Source organism: Engraulis encrasicolus, chromosome 17 (assembly GCF_034702125.1).
Source record: "Engraulis encrasicolus isolate BLACKSEA-1 chromosome 17, IST_EnEncr_1.0, whole genome shotgun sequence".
NCBI lineage: Eukaryota > Metazoa > Chordata > Actinopteri > Clupeiformes > Engraulidae > Engraulis > Engraulis encrasicolus.
In genome coordinates this window covers 161,143-168,552 of record NC_085873.1, presented here as the reverse complement: position 1 = coordinate 168,552, position 7,410 = coordinate 161,143, and positions in this window count along the sequence as shown.

Below are 7,410 nucleotides of genomic sequence, written 5' to 3'. Positions count from 1 at the left end.
CATAACCATATAAGTTGAAATTTCAGCTGTAGTTCCTGAGATAGCATTTTGTAAAATAGACAAAAACAGTACAAATAATAAAAATAACAATGATAAAATAAAATAAAAACTAAACACTGTTGGCATTCCCCCATAACCCCCATTTAAGAACCAGAAAAAGCAAACACTAGGTTCATCTACAGAACAAAGACAAACCGCAGTCCCCTTACTCTTAAATTCCCAGTAGAACATTCACACTATTGGCCTACACGGCCCCCCATATGCCAAATAAGATCGCGCGAGCGGGCATCTCCCCACCTGCTGAAATGAACAAGTTTCTTTCAGTTGGGTTACAATATCCCCATTTCGATTAATCCACTCTTTCACTGACCTGGTTAAATTGAACAGTCCAAGTACTCTGTTATTGTTATTGATAAATGAAAAAGTTCAGCTTAACCCTCCTCCATCAGCTGGTCTCCTTGTTCTTGCCCCTCCAAAGCCGGCTGGTGCATTGCAATCTGTCTGTCGTAGAACTGTTGAGCCTCTTGGGGGGAAGAGAAGTTGTACGTTTTGCCGCCGAATTTCACTCGGAGTTTCGCCGGGTAGCGCAGACGGAACCACACCTTCTTCTGATAAAGCAGCCGCTTAACATCCTTAAATTCCGCCCGTCTCTTTGCAAGTGCCCTCGTCCAGTCAGGGTAAATCCGCAGGCTGATTCCCCTGAACTGCACGTCGTGCGCCCTTGCGAAATGTAGAGTATTTTCTTTTTCCTGAAATTTGTGAAAGCACACAATGAAAGGGCGAGGTGGGTCTTCTTCAGAGGGCTTATCGGCAAGTGAGCGGTGAGCTCGCTCCAGTTCGGGTGGTGTATCAAAGACGTCTGGCATGGCTTCCATTAGCATGTCGGATACAAACTTCACCGGTGACTGTCCCTTCTCGCTGTCTTCTGGGACGTTTAATATCCGCAAATTGGCCCTTCGTGATCGATTTTCGAGGTCCTCTAGTCGGTCGAGGAGCATTGCGTTTTGTTCCTGAAGATGTTGTATTTTTTTCTCTGCCACATTCAGGGCTTCGAAGTTATCCCCAGCCAACATTTCAGTGTTGGTCAGCCGTGTCTGGACGTCACTTACAGTCTCTGTTAAAGCAGTCACCGACACTTGGAGAGGGACAATGGCTTCTTTAATTAAAGTCGCGATGTCCTCTTTCAAGGAAGCTCGTTGTTTGCCGAGTTCGGCGACCAGTTGGGTCATAGAAACAGTCTCCGAAGGTTTATCTCTGGGAGCGCTAACGGTACCAGCCATGGCGGCGGGCTTTGCCGATGGTGTTTTCGACGAAGCACCTCTTGTACTTGTGGCCATTGTCAGCGAAGAATCCGAGTTAAACGTGATATAAAACAATATTTGTAACCGGTAATGAACAGTTAGGCGGAGATATGCCCTCAATTGCGTTATTTCAAGGGCATTTAAAAGTTGTGCGGGGAGCTCCGCTTTCCTGCTGCCTACCCTCTCATGGCCAAACCGGAAATCATCTACGTCTATTCTACGTCTAGCTATCAATGTCTAATCTACGTCTATACAGCTCCAGGCCTTTTTATTAGAATACCATGAAAAAGTTTATTTATTTCCATAATTCCATCAATAATGTTAAACGGTCATGGATTGTAGATTCATGGCCCAGTTTTTTTACTATTCCAATCATTATTTTTTTTCTTTTTATATACGTTGGCCTTCCAGCTCAAAAAACCCATGAATTGGGTTCCATGAATTCCATGCCACGTTTTGGCGCTAACTCACCAGTTTAATTCTAAATAACCAGCAGAAATGAAACCCCAATGAAAATGAATGGGGTTTTATTTCTGTTGATTTAGAATTAAACTGGTGAGTTAACACCAAAACGTGGCATGCAAATCTACAAGGTAAATCGAAGAGTGAAGTGTGGGGCACCAGGTCAACAAACAAGAACAGCTGACAGCAAAGCATCAAGGATATCTGGGCTTCCATAACTCCCATGCACTGTTTTTGCCATTGACTTCAATGTTAAACGCATCATGGCCATTATGAAGACAGAGAATGTCCTAACCAAGTATTGACCATTGCATGTTATGTAGAAAGTACCACATTTCAACTGATTTAATGTCACCCAAATTTTGATGAAGAAAAATGTGATTTTATAACAATATTCTAATAATGCGAATTCCCCAATTCATGGGTTTTTTTAGCTGGAAGGCCAACGTATATAAAAAGAAAAAAAATAATGATTGGAATAGTTAAAAAACTGGGCCATGAATCTACAATCCATGACAGTTTAACTTTATTGATGGAATTATGGAAATAAATCAACTTTTTCATGGTATTCTAATAAAAAGGCCTGGAGCTGTATATCTACATCTATTCTACGTCTAGCTATCTACGTCTAATCTACATCTGTCAATCTACGTCTATTCTACGTCTAGCTATCTACGTCTAATCTACGTCTAGCTATCTACGTCTAATCTACGTCTAGCTATCTACGTCTAATCTACGTCTATATATCTACGTCTAATCTACATCTGTCAATCTACGTCTAGTCTACGTCTATATGTCTACGTCTATTCTACGTCTAGCTATCTACGTCTAATGTACGTCTATATATCTACGTCTAATCAACGTCTATATATCTACGTCTATTCTACGTCTAGCTATCTATGTCTAATCTACATCTGTCAATCTACGTCTATTCTACGTCTAGCTATCTACGTCTAATCTACGTCTATATATCTACGTCTAATCTACGTCTATATATCTACCTCTATTCTACGTCTAGCTATCTACGTCTAATCTACGTCTATATATCTACGTCTATTCTACGTCTAGCTATCTACGTCTAATCTACGTCTATATATCTACGTCTATTCTACCTCTAGCTATCTACGTCTATTCTACGTCTAGCTATCTATGTCTAATCTACGTCTATCCATCTATGTCTAATCAATGGCTATATATATATATATACGTCTAACATAAGTCTGTCTATCCATGTCTAATCTTCATCTTTATATCTACGTCTAATCTAAGTCTATATATCTACGTCCAATCTACGTCTATATATCTACGTCTATTCTAAGTCTAGCTATCTACGTCTAATCTACGTCTATTCTACGTCTAGCTATCTACGTCTAATCTACGTCTATATATCTACGTCTAATCTACATCTGTCAATCTACGTCTATTCTACGTCTAATCTACGTCTATATATCTACGTCTAATCTACGTCTATATATCTACGTCTATTCTACGTCTAGCTATCTACGTCTAATCTACGTCTATATATCTACGTCTATTCTACGTCTAGCTATCTACGTCTAATCTACGTCTATATATCTACGTCTAATCTACATCTGTCAATCTACGTCTATTCTACGTCTAGCTATCTACGTCTAATCTACGTCTATATATCTACGTCTAATCTACATCTGTCAATCTACGTCTAGCTATCTACGTCTAATCTACGTCTATATATCTACGTCTATTCTACGTCTAGCTATCTACGTCTAATCTACGTCTATATATCTACGTCTATTCTACGTCTAGCTATCTACGTCTAATCTACATCTGTCAATCTACGTCTATTCTACGTCTAGCTATCTACGTCTAATCTACGTCTATATATCTACGTCTATTCTACGTCTAGCTATCTACGTCTAATCTACGTCTATATATCTACGTCTATTCTACGTCTATATATGTACGTCTAATCTACGTCTAGCTATCTACGTCTATTCTACATCTCACAATCTACGTCTATTCTACGTCTAGCTATCTACGTCTATTCTACATCTAGCTATCTACGTCTAACATACGTCTATATATCTACGTCTAATCTACATATGTCAATTTCAACTAATCTACGTCTATATATCTACATCTATTCTACGTCTAGCTATCTACGTCTACTCTACGTCTATATATCTACGTCTATTCTACGTCTAGCTATCTACGTCTAATCTACGTCTATATATCTACGTCTAATCTACATCTGTCAATCTACGTCTATTCTACGTCTAGCTATCTACGTCTAATCTACATCTGTCAATCTATGTCTAATCTACGTCTATATATCTACGTCTATTCTACGTCTAGCTATCTACGTCTAATCTACGTCTATATATCTACGTCTATTCTACGTCTAGCTATCTACGTCTAATCTACGTCTAGCTATCTACGTCTAATCTACGTCTATATATCTACGTCTAGCTAATCTATCTACGTCTAAATCTACATCTAATCTACGTCTAGCTATCTACGTCTATTCTACGTCTAGCTATCTACATCTAATCTACGTCTATATATCTACGTCTATATAGCTACGTCTATTCTACGTCTAGCTATCTACGTCTAATCTACGTCTATATATCTACATCTATTCTACGTCTAGCTATCTATGTCTAATCTACATCTGTCAATCTACGTCTATTCTACGTCTAGCTATCTACGTCTAATCTACGTCTATATATCTACGTCTAATCTACATCTGTCAATCTACGTCTAGCTATCTACGTCTAATCTACGTCTATATATCTACGTCTATTCTACGTCTAGCTATCTACGTCTAATCTACGTCTATATATCTACGTCTATTCTACGTCTAGCTATCTACGTCTAATCTACATCTGTCAATCTACGTCTATTCTACGTCTAGCTATCTACGTCTAATCTACGTCTATATATCTACGTCTATTCTACGTCTAGCTATCTACGTCTAATCTACGTCTATATATCTACGTCTATTCTACGTCTAGCTATCTACGTCTAATCTACGTCTATATATCTACGTCTAATCTACGTCTAGCTATCTACGTCTAATCTACATCTATATATCTACGTCTATTCTACGTCTAGCTATCTAAGTCTAATCTACGTCTATATATCTACGTCTAATCTACATCTGTCAATCTACGTCTATATATCTACGTCCATATATCTACGTCTAATCTACATCTGTCAATCTACGTCTATTCTACGTCTAGCTATCTACGTCTAATCTACGTCTATATATCTACGTCTAATCTACGTCTATATATCTACGTCTATTCTACGTCTAGCTATCTACGTCTAATCTACGTCTATATATCTACGTCTAATCTACGTCTAGCTATCTACGTCTAATCTACGTCTATATATCTACGTTTAATCTACATCTGTCAATCTACGTCTAGCTATCTACGTCTAATCTACGTCTAATCTACGTCTAGCTATCTACGTCTAATCTACGTCTAGCTATCTACGTCTATATATCTACGTCTAATCTACATCTGTCAATCTACGTCTAATCTACGTCTATATATCTACGTCTATTCTACGTCTAGCTATCTACGTCTAATCTACATCTGTCAATCTACGTCTAATCTACGTCTATATATCTACGTCTATTCTACGTCTAGCTATCTACGTCTAATCTACGTCTATATATCTACGTCTATTCTACGTCTAGCTATCTACATCTGTCAATCTACGTCTATTCTACGTCTAGCTATCTACGTCTAATCTACGTCTATATATCTACGTCTAATCTACATCTGTCAATCTACGTCTATTCTACGTCTAGCTATCTACGTCTAATCTACGTCTAGCTATCTACGTCTAATCTACGTCTATATATCTACGTCTAATCTACATCTGTCAATCTACGTCTATTCTACGTCTAGCTATCTACGTCTAATCTACGTCTATATATCTACGTCTAATCTACGTCTATATATCTACGTCTATTCTACGTCTAGCTATCTACGTCTAATCTACGTCTATATATCTACGTCTATTCTACGTCTAGCTATCTACGTCTAATCTACATCTGTCAATCTACGTCTATTCTACGTCTAGCTATCTACGTCTAATCTACGTCTATATATCTACGTCTAATCTACATCTGTCAATCTACGTCTATTCTACGTCTAGCTATCTAAGTCTAATCTACGTCTATATATCTACGTCTAATCTACCTCCATATATCTACGTCTATTCTACGTCTAGCCATTTACGTCTAATCTGCATCTATACATCTACGTCTCTATATCTACGTCTATTCTATCTCTTTATATCTACATCTATTCTACGTCTACATCTGTCAATCTACGCCCATTCTACGTTTAGCTATCTACGTCTAATCTACGTCTAGCTATCTACCTCTTTATATCTACGTCTAATCTACATCTGTCAATCTACGTCTAATCTACGTCTATATATCTACGTCTATTCTACGTCTAGCTATCTACGTCTAATCTACATCTGTCAATCTACGTCTAATCTACGTCTATATATCTACGTCTATTCTACGTCTAGCTATCAACGTCTAATCTACGTCTATATATCTACATCTATTCTACGTCTAGCTATCTACATCTGTCAATCTACGTCTATTCTACGTCTAGCTATCTACGTCTAATCTACGTCTATATATCTACGTCTAATCTACATCTGTCAATCTACGTCTATTCTACGTCTAGCTATCTACGTCTAATCTACGTCTATATATCTACGTCTAATCTACGTCTAGCTATCTACGTCTAATCTACGTCTATATATCTACGTCTAATCTACATCTGTCAATCTACGTCTATTCTACGTCTAGCTATCTACGTCTAATCTACGTCTATATATCTACGTCTATATATCTACGTCTATTCTACGTCTAGCTATCTACGTCTAATCTACGTCTATATATCTACGTCTATTCTACGTCTAGCTATCTACGTCTAATCTACATCTGTCAATCTACGTCTATTCTACGTCTAGCTATCTACGTCTAATCTACGTCTATATATCTACGTCTAATCTACATCTGTCAATCTACGTCTATTCTACGTCTAGCTATCTACGTCTAATCTACGTCTATATATCTACGTCTAATCTACGTCTATATATCTACGTCTATTCTACGTCTAGCTATCTACGTCTATATATCTACGTCTATTCTACGTCTAGCTATCTACGTCTAATCTACATCTGTCAATCTACGTCTATTCTACGTCTAGCTATCTACGTCTAATCTACGTCTAGCTATCTACGTCTAATCTACGTCTATATATCTACGTCTAATCTACGTCTATATATCTACGTCTAATCTACGTCTATATATCTACGTCTAATCTACATCTGTCAATCTACGTCTATTCTACGTCTAGCTATCTACGTCTAATCTACGTCTATATATCTACGTCTAATCTACGTCTATATATCTACGTCTAATCTACATCTGTCAATCTACGTCTATTCTACGTCTAGCTATCTACGTCTAATCTACGTCTATATATCTACGTCTAATCTACGTCTATATATCTACGTCTAATCTACGTCTATATATCTACGTCTATTCTACGTCTAGCTATCTACGTCTAATCTACGTCTATATATCTACGTCTATATATCTACGTCTATTCTACGTCTAGCTATCTAC